This window comes from Hippopotamus amphibius, chromosome 8, assembly GCF_030028045.1.
Source record: "Hippopotamus amphibius kiboko isolate mHipAmp2 chromosome 8, mHipAmp2.hap2, whole genome shotgun sequence".
NCBI classification, from domain to species: domain Eukaryota; kingdom Metazoa; phylum Chordata; class Mammalia; order Artiodactyla; family Hippopotamidae; genus Hippopotamus; species Hippopotamus amphibius.
The window spans coordinates 22,157,755-22,178,417 of NC_080193.1; positions in this window are offsets into that span (position 1 = coordinate 22,157,755).

Consider the following 20,663-nt stretch of genomic DNA (forward strand, 5'->3'; position numbering starts at 1 on the left):
TGTGCTGGGTCTTATTGAGGCATGTGGGATCTTTACTTGTGGCATGCGAACTCTTAGTTGAAGCATGCATGTGAGATCTAGTTTCCTGACCAGGGATCGGACCCGGGGCCTCTGCATTGGGAGCACGAAGTCTTACCCACTGGATCACCAGGGATGTCCCCAGATCTTGAACTTTAACCACTGGTGCAAAGTCACTTTTATCATGTAAATTAACAGGTTCTGAGGATTAGGATGGGGACATTTTTTTGGGGGGGTTATTATTCTGTCTGCCGCAGCTAGGGCATCTGAGAGGGTAGGAGATTCTGAGTAGAGCTGCAGCCTGGAGGGGCCCAGGCTAAGCAAGGTGGCAGGTGGGGCTCCAGGCCCAGGACCCAAGTGTGCCTGAGCAGATGCTGGAGGAGGTCTTCATCCGTGCCTCATTCATTCTCCATGCTCTGGAACAGAAGTTGGCCAACTATGATCTGGAGGTTTTTCTGCTTTGGCTTAGTTGGGGCTGAAGGTCGGGGTTGGGGTGTGGGCTTGAGTTGGGGCTAAGCCTTTTCCTCTCCTTGATTGTAGAAAAAAAGTCACCCAGGTTTTCTTCTGGTGCTTCTATGGTTTCTTCTTTCTTTCCTTCCTCCCTTCCTTCCTCGCTTCCTTCCTTCCTTCTTTCCTTTCTTTCTTTCTTAAGATTTATTTATTATTTATTTATTTATCCATTTTTGGCTGTGTTGGGTCTTCATTGCTGTGCTTGGGCTTCCTCTAGTTGTGGCAAGCAGGGGATACTCTTCATTGCAGTGGGTGGGCTTCTCACTGCAGTGGCTTCTCTTGTTGCGGAGCATAGGCTCTAGCCTCTTGCGCTCCAGTAGTTGCGGTGGGCAGCCTCAGTAGTTGTGGCTCACAGGCTTAGTTGCTCTGTGGCATGTGGGATCTTCCTGGGATCGATCCTGTGTCCCCTGCATTGGCAGGTGAATTCTTAAGCACTGCGCCACCAGGGAAGTCCCTATGATTTCTTTTTATTTGATATTTGGAATTTATTTTAGCATTAGGGTGAATTAGGGCTCCATAGCCAAATCCCAATAGCTTATCAGTTGTCTCAACATGAATCATCAAATAATTCAGCCTTTCCTGACTGTTTCAAAGTGAAGTTGAAGTTGAATTTGAAGATGAATATGTTATATGGCACTTTGGAGTGGGCTCTCCAGTGAGACGCACACTGATGGAGAAGTCAAGGTACTGGACATAGGGATGGGTGCCCTGCAAACTCAGGGGTCTGGAGGGTCAGGCAGGAAATGTACATGATGAAGCAGTTCGGTATTTTCATGTTCAACATTTGGGAATATTCTTCCCATTCACAAAGAAATATGCTTTCTTTCCATCTTTGGGAGCAAGGACGGGGGTTGAATCATGGAGACCCCACTGTCCAGTGGCTTAAACTAGATATTTTTTCCTTTCTCATTTTGGCATCCCGATCTAGGCAGGAGGTCCCAGGTAGACATTTGCCGTAATCTACGACATTTTTCCTGGGACCCAGGGGGTTTCTCTCTTTGCTCTGGCCCCACCTAGGGTGGTGTCTGCATCTCATGGTGGAGGTTGTCTTACCTCATGGCTCAGCCCATGTTGGGAAGGGACAAGAGACAGGAAGTGGAGGATGGGACATTTCCTTGTCAAAGGATGTGACCTGGGAATTGCACACATCACTTTAGCTCATGTCCCAGAGCTTGGACCTGAGTCACGTGGGCACAGTTGGCTGCTGGGGAGCCCAGGAAAGGTAACATCAAGCCTTGGGCACAGCTCAAGCTTTGGGGGAGGGGGGTGTTCTATTATCAGGAGGAAGAAAGGACAGAGGAATTAGCCATTCTGCCGCATCAGTCCCCTTTTTTACTCTTACTTTTTTTCTTTTTTAATAAATTTATTTATTTATTGGCTGCATTGGGTCTTCATTGCTGCACACGGGCTTTCTGTAGCTGCAGTGAGTGGGGGCTACTCTTCATTGTGGTGCACAGGCTCCTCATTGCGATGGCTTCTCTTGTTGCGGAGCATGGGCTCTAGGTGCATGGGCTTCAGTAGTTGCGGCACACGGGCTCAATAATTGTGGCCCACAGGCTTAGTTGCTCCGTGGCATGTGGGATCTTCCTGGAGCCAGGATTGAACCCATGTCCCCTGCATTGGCAGGTGGATTCTTAACCACTGAGCCACCTAGGAAGTCCCTTTGCTCTTACTTCTGATAGGCACATGGTTATAGAGGGCTGTTTCTCTGCTGTCAGGAAAGTAACAGTGCAGGTGGGATGATCAGCCGCAACTGAAATTCACACTCTTGGTTGGGAATACAATAGGGAGTGGTGGGGACTGCGGCTCCTTGGGCGAGGGAGACAGCTGCTAATCAGTGGCTGCTGCACATTGCTCTGTAGGAATGCAAGCTCAGAGTTAACAGACTTGATTTTTTAAGAGAAGCTAGAAATCAGATTATTTTTTAAATAAGAAATATCGTGATTTTTTAAAAATGTTGGCTCAATTTAAGAAATGCTGTGTGGACCAATCAATATAGGTATGCAAAGCATATCTGGCCCGTGGACCTCCAATTTATGATTTCCACCATAACTATGCCAAGTTGTGACCATGTTATCTTATGACTGACAGCTTCATAAATGGGAAATTTGAGACAACTTTTTCATTTGGGCACACCCCCACGACAGGCGAGATCTTAGTTCCCTGACCAGGGATTGAACCCATGGCCCCCCGCGTTGGGAGAGTGGAGTCTTAACCACTGGACCGCCAGGGAAGTCCTGAGACTCAACTTTTATATGCTGATGATGGCAGTGCTGGTTCAGTTCCTCTGGAGGGCAGTTTGACATTGTCTATCAAAATTGCAAATGCACACACTCTGACCCATCCATTCCACTTCTGGGAACATATTCAGAGAGATTGTACACATGCAAAGTAACGTACACATGAGGTTGTTCACTGCAGCCCTGCAGTAGCAAAAGGCTGGAAGTAACCTGAATGTCCATCAGGAGGGGATTGGTTAAATACATTTTGGTGCCTTCATACAATGGAGTGATATGCCACCATGGAAGAGAATGAAAATACCCTCTATAGCGGCTCTAACCCAAAGATACTGCTAAGTGAAAAACAAAACAAAAGATGCAGCACACAGGGTATAGTATGCAACTATTTATCTTAAAAAAGGGGAAAGAATATAGGGGTGTGTGTGTGTGTGCATGCTTTTGTATACATAAAATATTTCTGAAAGATTCGTAAGAAACTGATAACATTGGTTGCTTCTGAAGATTTGAGTGGCTACAAGATGGTAGCAGAAGGAATATATTTTACTTGAGACTCTTGTACCTTTTGAAGTTGAACCATGTAAAAAAATTACCTAAAATCTTAGTTCATACTAAGATTACAAAACAGGAAAGATAAGTGAGGCTCAGAGAGGGCAAGTGTTTCCCAAGTGTCACACAGCAGTTTGGATACATCAGCATCCATTTCTGCACCTCCCAGCACCACATTTTGTTTCCTTGGCAATCTTCCCATGCTCCTGGGAAGATTTTGTCTTTAGAGATGGTTCAGAAGAACCTCTCTACCTTATTAACTGGCGAGTTGGAATATATTTTACCAGCTGATATAATTAATTTGGTTCTTTGCCAGAGCTGCTGTTTTCCTCTGCCTTAATAACAGCAGCCCTGAGGCAAGAGCCTCTTCTGCAGGATCTCAGGCTCCAAGATCCACCTCCGATTATATCTACAGTTACTTTACAGTTCGCTGAGCACACCTGGGCCAGTTCCCCCACACTGCCTTCATCACCTGGGCGTTGGTAATCTTGGCAGCTGAGGTAGGGGTCCTCTGAGTATTGTTGGAGTCCCAGTAACTTGGAGGGTCCCGGCTGCTTCACTTCCCTCCATGGGCACCAGGAAAAATAATGATTTCTTGGCTGCAGAAAGGGGGGTGACAAATGTGGGGCCTTTGTGGAGTGAAGAAGGCAGCCTTTCTGGTTCCCTGGCAGAGATGCTGTTTAAATGACATTTTTCTTGAAGATGAGGGAGCTGTTGGGACTGGAGCCTGGTAATTAGCTCTTTACCTGTCCTGAGGATTTTCAGCACAGTCGCTTGTCAAGGGAGCTTGGAAGAGGATGTACTGTGTTCTGACCCCAAGATGAATTAGAACCTTCTCCTTGTTTAAACAAAACGAGAAATCTGGGTGTCCGGGGACTGTACTGTCACCCTAAATCCCCCTTGTCCTGTAGGAGGTAGCGTGGGGTGTGAATGATCACTTACATTGAATGTGTTAGGTATAGTATGGCTTGGCTTCTGATAACTGAGGCCTTAAATAATAGTTTAAGGAAGAGAGAAGTGTATTTCTCTCTCATCAAAAGGGCATAAATAAGCATCCAGAACCAATACAGCAGTTCCACTGCCGAACCCTCAGGGTTCAAGTTCCTTCCAGCTCACTGCCATTCCTCAGGGGTCGGTCTCTCTTCTCGGCTCAAGATAGAGCCCTGGCCATCCCTTCCAGGGTCCTGGCAGCAGGAAATGGTCAAGGGCAAGAAAGTACATGTCCTTGCTCCTTAAGATGACTTTTTAAGAAGTTGCTTGCAAAACCTCCCTAATGTCCTACTTCTAGAACTTAGTTATGTTAACGTGGCTTCCCCACCCCCACCCAGCAGATCCTGAATTACAGGCTTGTGTGCAGGTGATTTATTTTGGGAACAGATCCAAAGAAAGTGGCAATGGGCTAACTGGGGAGAGGAAGCAGGGAAGGAGAGAAAATCAATTCGAGGCTGAGTATTGAGCTGGTTACCACTGTAGGCAACTGGGGTTCAGCCCAGGAGTAGTGGGAAGGACCCCTTGGGATTGTTTGCCCAAGAAGGGGTAGAGGGGAGTATTTACGTGTAGGCTGCAGTACCCCATAGTCAAGGATTGCTCTCCACCTGTTAATTCCCTTGAATTTGAATTATTTACACGTGCAGAATGGCTGGAAAGAATCTCTGCGGCGACTTTGGTGTGCAGATCCTGTGGCTGCAACAACAGCCAGAACCAAAAAGATGGGCGAAAGGATGCTAGGTGGAGCGTTAGTTATATGGCCTTACTCAGCAGCAAAGGCATCTGGGAAATGTAGTTTTTATTCATGGGGGCCATGAGCCCAGCAAAAACAAAGGAACAAAAACCCTGGGTCCTTGGTTATTGTTGAAAGGATATTGGAAAACAGATGGTAGAATCTGGCATACCATAATCTTTTTTTAAAAAATTAATTATTAGTTGTTTAGTTTTTTAAAGATTTACTTTATTATTTATTTATTTATTTAATTTTATTTTTTGGCTGCATTGGGTCTTCGTTGCTGCGCACGGGCTTTCTCTAGTTGTGGCGAGTCGGGGCTACTCTTTGTTGTAGCGCGCAGGTTTCTCATTGCGGTGGCTTCTCTTGTTGCGGGGCACAGGCTCTAGGCGCACCCGCTTCAGTAGTTGTGGTGTGTGGGCTCAGTAGTTGCGGCTCGCCGCTCTAGAGCACAGGCTCAGTAGTTGTGGCGCACGGGCTTAGTTGCTCCGCTGCGTGCGGGATCTTCCCTGCCCAGGGATCGAACTCGTGTCCCCTGCATTGGCAGGCAGATTCTTAACCATGGCACCACCAGGGAAGCCCTGTAATCTTTATTTGTCCAAAAATTAGGGATTTGTCAACCTCAATGATCTGGAATTCAGCTGAGAATATATAAAAATGTCTCCGAGTGGCTAAGATAGCCATCAAAGTCCATGCACTGAAGCACATATTCAAGGATGGCTTCTAAGACTCCATCTGAGACCTATTGACTCTTGCTTTGGACACATTCTAAAAAGCACAGTGGTCTCTCTTCCCATGGAAGCAGATGGGCATGGGGGCATTGCTAAGGATCCGTCCACAGATGGAACCCTAACATTTTCTCCCAACTCCAGTCTGTCCTTTATAGACTTCCAGAGTGACTTATACAAATGCAGAGGTCACTTCCTCCTTAGAAGCTCCTCAGTGCCTTTGGGAGCTGGTCCTCTTCTTGCCAGTCTCTTGCCCGTCCGCCTGGGAGCCACACTCCATGCAGAGTTTCACTCTTCCAATGCCCTCTGCACATCATGCTTCCTCTCGTCCAGAGTGTTCTTCCCCTCCTCGCCCCTGGTCTGGCCACTCCTGGTTATCTTTCAGTTTTCTGCTGAACATTAGGCTCTCCCACCATAGGCTCTGATAGCAAATGCGGTATCACTGTTTCTTGTTCAGTGGTCTTTCCACTGTGTGACTGGGTGCTCGGTGAAGGCAGGGGTGGAGTGTGTCCATCCTGTTCAATGCTGTATTTCTAGGACCTGGCACACAGTTGGTGCCAATAAGTCTTTGTGGGATGGGTGGATGGATGGAAACACTCTCTATCTCTGATCCCAGGAAAATTCTTTCTAGCATGTGCCCTTGGTTTCTGGGTGAGAGAGGGTGCAGAGTCCATGCCAAGCCTCATCCACTGCTGGGGTGCATTTCTGAGCTCATGCCTTATTCTGGGGGAGAGGGGGCAGTGAAAGATCAGCAGGGTGGCTCTATTAAATAATTTATTTATTTACTTATTTATTGGCTGTGTGGCATTGCTTGCAGGGATCTTAATTCCTCGACCAGGGATTGAACCTGCATCCTCCGCAGTGACAGCACAGCGTCCTAACCACTGGACTGCCAGGGTCTTCCCAAGAGTGGCTCTACTTTAGAAGTACTCCGAATTTCTGCTACTCAAGGCTCATCACAGAGATCTCCAAAAAAGGGAACTCTGTGAATGAATCTATCATCCAACAGGTTAGCCCTGCTCAAAGTAGGACACTGCCTCCTGCTGAATTTTGGATGTATTGGAGGCTGAGGCACCTGGGCATTGGCAAGAGCTGGTTATCTTTTCAATTCTTAATGCCACACCTTGACTTTCAATTAAAAATATTCACAAACTTAAGTTATTCACCGCTCCCCCAAATATAAAACAAACTCAATGGATATACAAAGCTAAACTATTAGTTCTCCTGAAAATGCTTAGAAAGCATCCTTCCTCCCAACCTTGATTTTCAAACTAATATTGCAAATTGAGAGAATACAGAAAAATATAAAGAATTAAAATAAAAACCATCTGGAAAAAGCAGTAATTTACTTTCTCCCAATCTTTTTATAGTGTATATTAAGTGCCTGTAAACACACACACACACACACCCTGAAATGATTACCCTAAATGTAAAGGTTTATATCTTGATTTTTTTTTCAGCTTATGTGAGCTTTTCTGAGCATGTTCTTATGTCTTTGAATATTCAAGGATGAATTTTGAAGATGGCATAGCATGTCTCTGCAAGGGCACACCTTTTTAAAGGTAGTCAACCCCCTATATTTTTGAGGAGTTAGGTTGTTGTGAATTTTCACTGCCGTGGCTTTATTGCAATGAATTGATTTTTCTTGTATCTGATTATTTGTTTAAAAATTTTTTTTAAAATAGATTTTTAGGAATACAATCCCTGGGTTAAGAGTATGATTATTTTTCAGTCTTTCAATTCATGTTGCCAAATTAATTTTTAGATAGATTATCTGTTGACATGCCATCAACAATATCTGTGGGTTTTTTGTTTGTTTTGTTTTTTATTTTACCAAATCTTCAGCAATAGTGATTATGATAATTAAAAATAAAAAGCCAGTTTGATAGTCTTCAGATTACATTCTGAACTTCCAGGATTGGGTGAGTTGTCTGTAGTTCTGATTGATGTGTGAATAAGGCAGTTTTCTTTCCTTATTCAAGTGTTTATATGTTCCCTATTTCCAAAATAGGATGTTTGGTAGCCCCCAGGAAAAATACAAAAATACAGCACAATAGTTAAAAACAGCTTCTCTCACTTCACATTTTATTAAAACATTTTCATGTTTTAGAAACATTTGATACATCCTGCTGTTATGGGTGATTGGTGTTGTGGGAATGAGCTCCATGATCAATTGGTAATGTCTGTCATGGCTGTGTCTGTGGAGAGGTGGAAGGCTTGCTGTTGAGAGTCTGCTCTCCCTGACTTTCGAGGGTTTGCAGTCACTCACAGTTCCACTTTGAATGAAAAAGGTTTAAAAATCTGGTCACAATGGAGTGGTAAGAGGTCACTCTGGAATTGGCATTCAGCTTATCCGAACCTGTGCTTCCCTTCGTCTCTGGTCCTCCTCTCTATTTTCAACAGACTTGAACTGCAAACCTATTATGTGCACACCTAGCCCCTGAATAGGAAGAAAGGAGCAGAGGGTACACTGAGGAGGCTGTATTTCCCAAATTTAGTCTTTTTTTTTCGCATTGTCTATTTTTTTTGATGTACAATAAACTGCATATATTTAAAGTGTACAATTTGATATTTTTTTCTCATTAGTAATGTATGTATGGCAATCCCAATCTCCCAATTCATCCCACAACAACCTCCCCCCCCCCGCCCCCACTTTCCCCACTTGGTGTCCATATGTTTGTTCTCTACATCTGTGTCTGTATTTCTGCCTTGCAAACCAATTGATTTTTACCATTTTTCTATATTCTGCATATATGTGTTAATATACGATATTTGTTTTTCTCTTTCTGACTCATTTCACTCTGTATGACAGTCTCTAGGTCCATCCATGACTGTACAAATGTCCCAATTTCATTCCCTTTTACAGCTGAATAGTATTCCATTGTATATATGTACCACATCTTCTTTATCCATTCATCTGTTGATGGACATTTAGGTTGCTTCCATGTCCTGGCTATTGTAAATAGTGCTGCAATGAACATTGGAGTGCATGTGTCTTCCAAACTTTAGTCTTTAATGCATTCTCTTCACAATTTTTCCCCTACATTTGGGGCATTCCTATGCTATTTGAAATTTAATATGTAATATAAATTGACTCATTGATTTTGCTTAAATATGTTTATTTTAAAGGCAGCATCTTATTCTCATGAGCAAAAGCCAGTACCACTTGCCATAAATAGACAGAAACCCTTCAAAATAAAGACAATGCAAACAAAACAACGGTCTTAAATTCCAGCCTAAGGAGGTTGCTTGCCAAAGGCTCTCAGACGGAGGGCCTGCTGTCTCTCGGTATCAGCCAAGTGTTAGAGACTCATTAGCGCGAAACGGAGGCTTTCTCTCTTTAGAAGGATTGCAGGAGAATTAAGAAGGGAGTAAATTTCCAACTGTGGGATTTCATCTTCCTGAAAACATATGATGAGTGGCCCTCCACACTGGTGCAGGGACCTGGGGAAGGGCCGGTGAGGGCAGGTTTGGGAGGGTATTGAATGCCGAGGCAAAAGTCTTCTTGGATACTTTGGGGGTTGTTCCAAGGCACAGGAGTAGTTTGTTTCAATAGCAGAATTATCGATGGATGGGGCTTCCCTGTCCCCTAAAGGGAGATTCCCATTTCGGCAAACAACTCCCCCTTTGTCCAGTACTTGGTGAGAGGCAACCTTTGACCCGATGGGCCCACCTCTGTCTTTAAACAGCCACCGAACAGCATCCCTTCCTCCGGAGGCATCCTGCGTTGCTTGAGCTCCCGTGAGTTCTGGGCACGAAAGAAATAAAATCGAGTTGGCACCACATCCAAGTGGCATGTGGCGCGGGCGTGTGCCGTTGGATTATTTTTATTTATGATAGCTGATTCACAATCGTCACCATGGCGATGGGGGAGCTGAAGGCGGAGGAGAGAAGTGAGTCGTAGCGTTATTAAATGACCCAATGAAAGAAAAAAAGCTCTTAAACACATTAAGGATTAATTTAATGTCGTGGCCTTGCCTGGCGGGTCATTACCCAGCTCTACTACAGATGTTGGCATTTCCACTTCCAGAGTGTTCTGAACGGTGTGGCTCATCTGTTTGCATTTGAATGTCATTCTCAGCTCAAATGCAGCCAGATGCTGAGGGTCACGGGGGCCGCCGGCAAACTCATGGAGAGATGCTCTCTGCTGCAGAACATTTGGGAAGATGCCATTTTGGATGCCAGTTTGTGTGTTTGTGTGTGTGTGTGTATGTTTCTTTTTATAGACTTCGAATAAATGCAAAATCATCTGTATAAATTACACGTAAGAAATCCAAGCCCACAATGAATACCCAGGTACCCACCACATACGGTAAAAGGTTGACATGTACAGCATGACAGTATATCTTGATTTCCCAGCTTTCTCCTTTTGTCTTAGCAGAACCCTTAATAACATCCCTTTTTGCTCTCAAAATAGGTTCAGGTTTGGGTGATAAATTGTGTCTACTATGCTTTTAAGCCTTCTCTGAGCCCCCCACCCTAATTTTGTTCCCTCTCCCCACACAGAGAACCTCTTGCCCAAATTTTAGTTTCTTGTTCCTTTGCTGTTCAATGTTTGCATCCCCAAATGGTCTATTATCTTGGTTTGTCTCTTTGTGAAGTCTGAGCGAAACCGTACTCTGAGTTTTCTTTTGTCACTTCTCTTCATCCTTGCTACTATATGTAGTGGTAATTCATACATCTCTACAGCTGTATACTACTCCATGGTGGGAATGTATCACAGTTTATCCATTTTACTGCTGGCAGACATTTGGATGGTTTCCTGCTTTCTGCTCTAATGAACGAGGCTCCTAGGAACATATTTGTGCGTGTGTCCTGATGCACACTGGCGTGAATTCTCCAGGCTCTGTGTCTAGAATTTCTGGGTCATGTGTTTATCGCATTTCCAACTTTCCGTCATTTCCAGATGATGTCAAACTGTTTTCCAAAGTGGTGGTACAGGTTTGTTGGTTTGTTTGTTTTTGACCATGCCATGCAGCTTGTGGGATCCTAGTTCTCAGACCAGGGATTGGACCTACACCCTTGGCGGTGAAAGTGTGGAGTCCTTACCACTGGACCACCTGGGAACTCCCTGGTAGTACAGTTTTATGCCCCTACTGGCAACGTGGAGCTGTTCCAGTTGCCCTGTATCCTTGTCGTCGCTTACTGCCAGACCATTCAATTATTACTGGTCTGATGGGTGTAGAATGGTATCTCATTGTACCTTTATGTCTCCAGGGCTGCCTGGGACTGTCACCAGCCTGCCCAATTCTGGGGCTCAGAATGTGGAGGTCCGCCTTCCTGCAAATAGGCTCTAGTCTCTAATATTAACTTTATAGAAATGAAGTTGATACTTGGATCTGTAGCAGCCTTACTTCTTTGTTTTCATTGGTTGAGAACTTGGGTGGGAAGAGGGATGTCCCTTAAGGGTGTTGAAAAGGAAAAGCTCTGTGTGTCTTCTCCATCCTCACACTGTCCTTCCAGAACACTTCCACTCCAGATATGGGGGGTGGGATGCTTTCCCCCACAGCAAGCAATTCTCTGCGACACCAGCTGGGTGTCCTGCAACTGACCTCACTTCAGACACTCTCTACCTGCAGACAGCGTCAGATCCCACAGGTCAAGGGCTCAGTCGCACAGGACCGGCCCCAACTTCAGATGCTAATGGCAAGTCCAGTTGTCACCTGTGCTCTTGACCTATAAATTGGAGTTTCCCATGACCCCCTTTTCAGGTTTGACCAACTCAGGAAACCAGTTTACTTACTAGATTACTGGTTATTATAAAAGGATACAACTCAGGAAGAGCCAGAGGGAGGAGATGCCAGGGCAAGGTCAGTGGGAGGGGACTCGGAGCTTCCATGCCCTCTCCGGGTGCACCACCCTCCCGGCACCTCCGCGTGTTCACCAAACCCGGAAACTCTTAGAACCTCATCTTTTTGGGTTTGTATGGAGGCTTCATCGCATAGAAATGATAGATTAAATCACCAGCCATTGGTGATCAATCCTCCCGGGGGTCAGGAGGTGGGGCTGAAAGTTCCAACCCTCTAATCACACAGGTGGGTTCCCCTGGCAACCAGCCCCCTCCTGCGGCTATCTTGGGGCTTTCCAAAAATCACCGCATTAATATAAACTGAGATGTGGTTGAAAGGGGCTTTTTATGGATAACAAAACACTCTCCTTTCACCTTTTCGGTTCTATCACTTGTGAAATTTCAAGAGTTTAGGAGCTCTGTACCAGAAGCAGGGATGAAGGACAAGTATGTGTCTCATAAATTGCAACATCACAGGTGTCCTGCAGGCCATCCCACACACACCCAGCAATGCTATCTCTTATAACTTCCATTTTCATGTGCCTCTAATTCACCTGTCCCAAACCTAGCTCACCTGGAGCTTTCTCTCCTTTCATGAAGCTCCAGCTTATCCTGGCTCACACGGCTTACTCGATACTCTGCGTTCCTAGGACTCATTCGTGAGTTTGGCCTTTTCCCTATTTAATCATGTTCTATTAGCCTTTTGGGGGTTGTAAGCCTTGTTTCCTTCATCTGAGATCTTCTGAAGTTTTACTCATCTATATATTTCTTTCAGGGACTAACATTGTCCAGGCTTATTCTTCCAGGAAATGTCTGGCAGATCCCATTTGTGCTAAGTCTGATGATAATGGCTACAGGAGTCAAAGATAAAGAAACCGAATTACCTACCCTTCTCAGGGACACGCTTTCCAGAAAAAAAGAAAGAAAGAAACAAGAGCAATGTGATGTGACTTTGGAAAGGAGGAACACCCAGCTTATTAAAGAGACTTTCTTTGCCTGGAGAAATTGGGTAAAGTTTCCCAGATGGAAGGTGACTCTGAAGTGGGTTTTGAAGGATGAGTAGGAGTTGCACAAATGGCCAAATAGCTGTTAGAATCTGTATTGCTAAATTAACTGTATCCTGTCTTCCTAGCTTTGGGGATTATTGTAGTTTTGTTTTTTTCCGTCCTTGGAAACCTTTGGCTAGGCAATTTTTATTTTATTTTATTTTTAAAATATTTATTTATTTATTTGGCTGTGCCAGGTCTTAGTTGCGGCTCATGGCTCTTCATTGCGGCACGCGGGATCTTTTAGTTGCAGCACTCAGGCTCTTAGTTGTGGCATGCAGGATGTAGTTCCCTGACCAGGGATCGAACCTGGGCCCCCTGCATTGGGAGCACGGAGTGTTAACCACTGAACCACCAGGGAAGTCCCTGGCTAGTCAATTTTTAAAAGGTAAATATTAATGAAAATTGAAAGATGTCCTTTCAGTGTTTATGGGATCTTGACTCTGGCCATTAGTGCATTAGAAATGAGGTAAAAAGTCAATGCCAGGGGTGACTTTTATTCACGCATCCTTTTATTTGAATGCATTGTTTGCATCTGTTGGATGTTTGAATAAAAGAGAAAGGAAAAGAGAATAAACTGCATTCTTAGAACTGAGACTGCCCTTCCTTCTCTCCTGACCTCGCTGGGGTCAGCCGACTCCAGCTGGTGGCAGCAGCTGTCACCACCGAGGTGTGTTCTCTGAGCATTTTTCAGCTGTTTAGCTCAGACTGTGGGTCTGATCACAGTGGCCAGAATTACACAGTCATTGTGGGCATTTGGTTAATTAGAACAAAGCCATCAGGTGTAATGAATGACCTATCCCAGACTCCATCCTAACCATCATTAGACGGCATCTCTGATGAGCTGGCCCTGGGCTGTGCTTGACTCTGGGCATCTCAAGGCTGTTTGGGATGTTGGTCAAGGCTGAACGGCTGGAAAGAGTTGGGAATGAGATGTCTTCTCAGTTGGGAAACCTTGAGAGAGTGTTTGTATGGATGTGAGTCCCTCATGCCTTTGGGGGCTGCCTGTCTGTTAAGCAATGCTTGCTTTGTCCTTGGCCTTGACCTGACCTTAGTGCAGCTGTCAGTCAAATAAACAGAAGCACTGGCGTCTCCCCTGACAGCTGGCACAGTGACGACTGTCAGAGTGCGGGGAAGTTGGCTTGCTGTCCGGAAGGTGTGTGTGTGATGTTTTAATCTGGAAAGGGGACTGGCCGAGGGATTGGACTGGTGAAAGACAGGCAGGGGTTCAGGTTCTCCTGAAAATCCAATTTGGGCAGAGTTTTGGATTCTGAGAAAGCCATCTTTCATCACATCACCTTAATGCATTAGATTTTAATGGAGGGGTTGCAAACTGGAGGACCCTGAGCTTGATGTGTAGGTGTCATGGGTTGAGTTGTGTTGCCCCAAAAGATATGTCCAAGTACCGGCTAGTGTGACCTTATTTTGCAGATGTAAAATCATCATATGATCGTTAGGGCCCTAGTGCAGTATAACTGGTGTCCTTATAAGAAAAGGGGAGGGACTCAGGGAGAAAGTTACGTGAGGTTGGAGGCAGAAATTGATTGGACTGATGTGTCTACAAGCCAAGGAACACCAAGGATTGGCCACACCAGCAAGTAAGAGACAGGCATGGAGCAGATTTTCCTCTAGAGGCTTCGGAGAGAGCACAGCCCTGCCGACACCTTGATTTTGGACTTTTGGCCTCCAGAACCATGAAAAAAGAAATTTCTGTTGTTTTAAGCCATCCAGTTCGTGGCAATTATTTATGGCTACCCTAGGAAACTAATAGAGTGGTTTTTAAAAATTGGATTAGTGGCTACCATTTATTTTAATTTTTATTTTTTTGGCCACAGTGCACGGCATGTGGGATCTTAGTTCCTGCACCGGGGATTGAACCTGTGCCCCCTGCAGTGGAAGCACGAAGCCCTAACCGCTGGACTGCCAGGGAATTCCCATAGCTACCATTAAAAAACAGAGATTTCATGTAAAAATTGGGATTTCTGGCATCCCTAGAAACATCAGATCTGTCCACGTAGGGCCAACATTCTCAGTTGGGAGCTGTCTGGACCTCTTCATTTTACTCCAGTGATCACCGCTCCTAGTTGTCTGCTTCTCCCAGCTGTGTTTCCCATCGAGCCCTCTAGGTATCTAAGTTTGTGGCCCTTGCTTTCACAATAGGTCTGGGATGGAAGGGCTCAGAAAGGGCCTGTCTCTGGCTTTCTGGCTTCTAGAGCAGGAGATGGCAAACTGCAGCCTGGGGGTCAAATGCGGCCTGCTGCCCATGTAGATAAATCAAGTTTTATTGGAAAATAGCCATGCCCAGTTGTTGATGTATTACCTACAGTTGCTTTCACACCACGATGGCAGAGTTGAGGAGCTGCAACGGAGACCATTTGGCCTGCAAAGCCTAAAATATTTACTATCTGGCTCTTTATAGAAAGAGTTTGCTGATCCCCCTTCTGGAGAATCAAGAAATCCAGGTTTTTACATGAACTCTCCTTGTTTTTAAATGAGGGTAGCTAATTCATTTTGGTTTTTAATTTCAGAAAATCTGTCAGTCAAAGACATCTTTCCATGGCAGTAGATGTGAACATCATTAAAAAAAAAAACCCCGTAGAGTACTATGACTTAACCAATTCTTTATTAATGGGAATGCAGGTAGTTATGCTTTAAATTTATATGCACCAGTCAAGACTGGCTGAGAAGCCCCACAGTTGAGCATTGAGATTCTTTTTTTTTTTTTGGCAAATCTTTCTTTATTCTTTTCTTCTTCTTTTTTTTTTGGCCTCGCTGCACAGCTTGAGGGATCTTAGTTCCCCGACCAGAGGTTGAACCCAGGCCCTTGGCAGTGAAAGCACGGAATCTTAACCACGGGACCGCCAGGGAATTCCCAAGATTCTTTTTTAGGATGAGGAGGGAATGTGTGATTGGTTTTATTTAATTCGGACTGTAGAGAGTCAGTGGACTATGTCATCATTCTTATCAGATGTTCACATTTCATTTTTTAGGGCAAGATGTTAAACAGTGATTCTTGCTGTCCACAGAGGACTACACGAGAGAGAATGGAGTTAACAGCAGAAAAGAATTGTTTTGGGTGTGGGGAGGAAGGTTTTCTCGCTCAAGGTGGTGAATCTTGGACAGTCTCTTTGCTGACCTTCTAGGAAGTGACAACTCTGCCCAGGTTGGATGTCACCCAGGGATGGAAGATCAGGTGACCCACTTCTGCTACAGCAGGAACTGCTGGCTCCAGCCCAGCACTGAGGAGACCTCTGCATCATGTCTTGCTCACCAGGAAGGAGTGCCACCCTGGGTGGAGCTGGGGGTCATGGGCGATGGGGCTACTCAGCATATACCCACCCCTCCACCATCCCTGCGTGGGAGGGCACAGGCTGGGGCAGCTGATCCCATGCCCCGCTGACCTCCAGGGTTCTCATCTGTGATTGGCTGACTCCATCCCTCGGTTCAAGGCCAGTTAGGTTCCCTCCAGGCTGTGCAGCTGTTTGGAGGGTGTGGATGTGGACGGAAGATGGTTAACATTACAGACGCGAGGCTGTTATCCTTAGAAAGGTTTGCTTGCAAGGTTAGCTGTTGGCTGGCATCTGGGAACTTGGCACTTGACCTGTTCCCTAAGTGATAAGTGTGCTTCCCAGTTCCCAGACGTACGAAGCATGTGATTTATGCTGAACACCTGCTTTCCTTCTCAGAGTGTGGAATGTGGGCATATGCTAGGCAGAGGGTGCCTATATCACCAGCCCCCAGCAAAAACGGTGGGCACGGAGTCTCAAATGGGCTTCCCTGGGCACATGTTGCTGTGTTTTTGTGGCTGAGAAGAGTGAGGTCTGTGTGACCCTGGTGGGAGGGAGATGGTATAATGAAGCCTTTGCGTAGGTCTCTACACATTCTGCCTGCATCTTTTCCCCTTGCGGATCAGGTTATGCAATAAACCTTGGCCATAAGGACAGCTATATGCTGAGTCCCATAAGTCGTCCTAGTGAATCACTAAATATATGGGTGGACTTGGGAACCTCCCCCAAACAGGACGATTTATTGTAAACTCAAATCCAGCACTAAAAAAAATTCAGAGAGTGCGTGCCTTGATGATAATGATAAGAGTATCAGAGATAATATTAATAACTAATATTTATTAATGTGGCAGGTGCTAATCTAATCTTCAAAGATTAATTTAACCATCCTCTTAGATGTAGGTATTACTTTCATCCCCATTTTACAAATGAGAAAACTGAGACATGGAGAGGTTAAGTGACTTGCCCTTCATCAGCTAGCTCATAAGTGGCAGAGCTTATGAAGCCCTCAGATACCTGAGATCCTCCTAAAACACAGGACTGTCCGCAGAATGATGACTGGGGCTGGTGCCTTCTGAGAAACTAGCTTTAATCTATAGAGGCTAAATATCGTCTTTATTTTTTCTGTTGGAGGGCAAATCAGGGAGGGTAAGTTGAGATAACAAGTCAGCTCAAAATTTCCATGGCTTAAAATAACAGCCTTTATTCCTTGTCTAATCTTTAGTCCATCCCTGGCTGGCTGGGGGCTGTGCTCCATGTGGTCCTCACTGAGGGACACCCAGGCTGCTAGAGCAGCCACCATCCTCAAGCGCTGCTGGGTCCCCTGGCAGGCGGAGGGTCTAGCATCTGCTCTTAGATGCAGCAACCCAGCAGGTACCACTCAGATCTCATTGGTCAGAAGCATCCCATGACCCCGCCCACGCACAGGGAAGCCAGGAAGTGAATCCCATCGCGGACCCAGAAGGCAGAGAGTGGACTCTTTCGTGAACAGAGCGTGGACTGCTACAGCAAGGATTAGAAAAGCAATCACAAAACTTATTTTCCCTGACTCCAGATCTGGGGGACGCCTGCTCATGGAAGGAAGAGCTGGGAGTTGAGAGCAGAGGGGTGGGAGGGAGCTGGTTATTGTCAACGGCAGCAGTGAGAAATCAGGGGGGCCAGATAATTCAGTCTTTTCAGAGCAAATGAAAGTGATTTCCATGACAACAATTCAATTAGAGAACGACGTGAAGTTCTCCTCTGTGAGAGAACACAGAGGAATGATTGCCAAAAGGAACCCGAGGCGGATTGGCCTTGGGGGTGGAGAGGGAGAGAGAGAAAGTGCCCCAGCGGGGCGCCCCCAGCACTTCCTGGATGCGGACACGCCCCCCTGATTGGGAGGCTCACCCCTGCACCGCTGAGGCCAGCACGGAGGGAAAAGGGAGGCGCCTTTGCGAAATGCAAACGCAAATGCAAGACTGAAGTGAGTGGGAGTGAGATTAGGAAGTGGGAGAGGGCATTGCCAGGGAGGCACCTGGGTTTTGCTTTTGAGGTGTGGGGCCTTGGGAATACAGGTTGGCTGGTAGGGTCGCAGAACAGGTGTTGAAATGTTTCCCCACAGAATTAAAATTCTGACTTGGAGGGGAAAGAAGAATGAGGTTGCAGGGTGTGGGGGAAAGACACCAGGCTTTACATCACACTCACAGGGCTTCGAATCAGTTTTTTGTTTTGCTTTGTGTGTTTGAACTTAAGCTCCCCGAGCCTTAATGTTCTTAACAAGATACGCTATTAGCAGAATGATGGTGAGTAGTAATGCAGTCTCCTATTTGGTGCACAGTATGTCCTCTCTATAATGTGCCTGTATTTTCCTCTCTTTAATTAGGGATGATGGCAATGAGATTCCATCTCAGAGTCAAACTGTTCAGAGTAATGGCTCCCTGGAGCCTGTGTTAAGAGGGATTCTGAAGCTCAGTGAGAGAGAACAGTACTATTGTTGCTATAGATGTCTGACACGGACACAGGAGGTGATGCTATGTGTGCCACGTATTTGCCTTCTTTGTTTTAGCCTCTTTCCATCTGAGCCTTATTTCTTTTTCTTTTAAAATTTAATTTAATTTTTTAAACTTTATTTATTTATTTGGCTGTGTCTGGTCTTAGTTGCAGTGCACAGGCTCTTTTTTGCAGCACTCGGGCTTAGTTGCCCCAAGGCATGTGGGATCTTAGTTCCCCAATCAGGAATTGAACCCGAGTCCCCTGCATTGGAAGGCTGATTCTTAACTCCTGGACCACCAGGGAAGTCCCTGAGCCTTATTTCTTATCCCTCCCTTCTGTGCATCCTTCCTTCCACTCAAACTTCTCAGCTCACTGCGCCCTGAGCATGCTCTGTGCTACCTGCCTTCTTTCTCACTCCCCTGCCCATCGAGATCTGTCCTGTCCTTCATGGACCAGGAAGCTCTACCCACCTGACCCCTGCCCTGGTCTTTTCAGGATCAAAAGGATGTTATCTTTTTCTGAATTCCCATAACATTCACCACCTCTTCCATAGCGTCAACACACAGCCCCTAACAACCTCTCAGGTAGTCACTCTGTCCTTTCCTTGTGCACATTGGCTGGCCTCTCTAGACTGTAAGCTCCCCAAGGCCACCCACATTGTCTGCTACTCCCCGTTACTCCCATACCCACTGACCCCAACCTTCACAGCCCTCTCCCTGTGCAGGGAATGCTATTTGGATGACTGAGTTAGCAAAGTATGGAAGTGTACTGCTTAGGATGTGGTGCAGCTGCTTTAGGGTGGTGTGACCTTAGCTAAGTCCCTTGACCTCTCTGAACCTCAGATTCCTCTTCTAATAATACTAAGAGAGCCATTGGGAGCATACAGTGAGATGATGTGTGTCTGTTGCTTTCTTGGATCCGAGCATACAGAAAGTGCTTAATATTTGGTAGCGGCTATTATTATTCTCTCTTCTCTCTCTGGCCTTCTTTCCTCCTGTGCCTTGCTCTTTTTTTTTTTTTTGGCCACGCTGCATGGCATGTGGGATCTTAGTTCCCTGACCAGGGATTGAACTTTCATGTCCTGCAGTGGAAGCACGGAGTCCTAACCACTGGACCATCAAGGAAGAACCCCATGCCCTCTTCTTTTTTTTTTTTTTATTAATTAATTAATTAATTAATTAAATTGGCTGTGTTGGGTGTTTTTGGCTGTGCGGGGGTTTTCTTTTTAGTTGCTGTGAGTGGGGGCTACTCTTCGTTGTGGTGCGCAGGCTCCTCATTGCCGTGGCTTCTCTTGTTGCAGAGCACGGGCTCTAGGCACGTGGGCTTCAGTAGTTGCAGCACATGGGCTCAATAGTTGTGGCTCACGGGCTCTAAAGCTCAGGCTCAATAGTTGTGGCGCTCAGGCTTAGTTGCTCTGCGGCATGTGGGATCTTCCTGGACCAGGGGTCGAACCCGTGTCCCCTGCATTGGCAGGCGGATTCTTAACCACTGTGCCACCTAGGAAGCCCCCATGCCCTGTTCTTAGACCACCATCTCACTGTGGCTCTTTCACTAGGCTCGTCCTGTAAGTATTGATGGGGCGGCAGTGGGAATTGAGCTGGTACAGCCTGGGTGCCGCCAATGGCTGGCAAGAAAGAAGATATCTATCCACTCGTGGAAAAACCCCAAGTCCAGGGGAGTCCCCCCGGCACTAGTTCCCCCCTTTAGGCAGCAGCTATGTTCTCAAGCAACTATGTGCAGTTTTAATTTGATTGTTTTCACCACGAGCCCCCTTTTAGAATTCCCAGGGGACTGTCCAATTAGAGACTTTTTTGACAAACGCTTTTGTAAAGTACAGAGTCACCACATTGTTCTGCTTTGTGATTTTGGGTTCATATAGGTTAGTTTTTCTTAACGTAGGTTAAGAAACCCCCTTATCATATTCCGGCCTAGGTTTTGAGCGCCGGCAGTCACCATTGGTATTTATTTCAACCCGCTGAATATGTATATTTTCCAGAACAATATTTCCAACTCATGAAAATTAAGTGAGAAAACTAGAGTTATCCGGGTTTGTCTTCTGTACTCGCTATGTGCCGGTTCTCGCTGGGGCGTCACTGGTAGATGCTGTGCTGTCCTTGATAAAGGAACAGGAGTGATAAAACCAGGAAGACGCCGAGAATGAATAATCTGGTTGAGGAAACACGTAATTACCATGAGTGTCAGTCTCCGTAATGAAGCATTGATCGGGCCAAATCCGGAGCCAGGGAAGGGGGCGAGGTACTATGTCGAGTAGAATAATTTAGCCTCTGAGTAGCTCCTGGCGGCAGCGGTC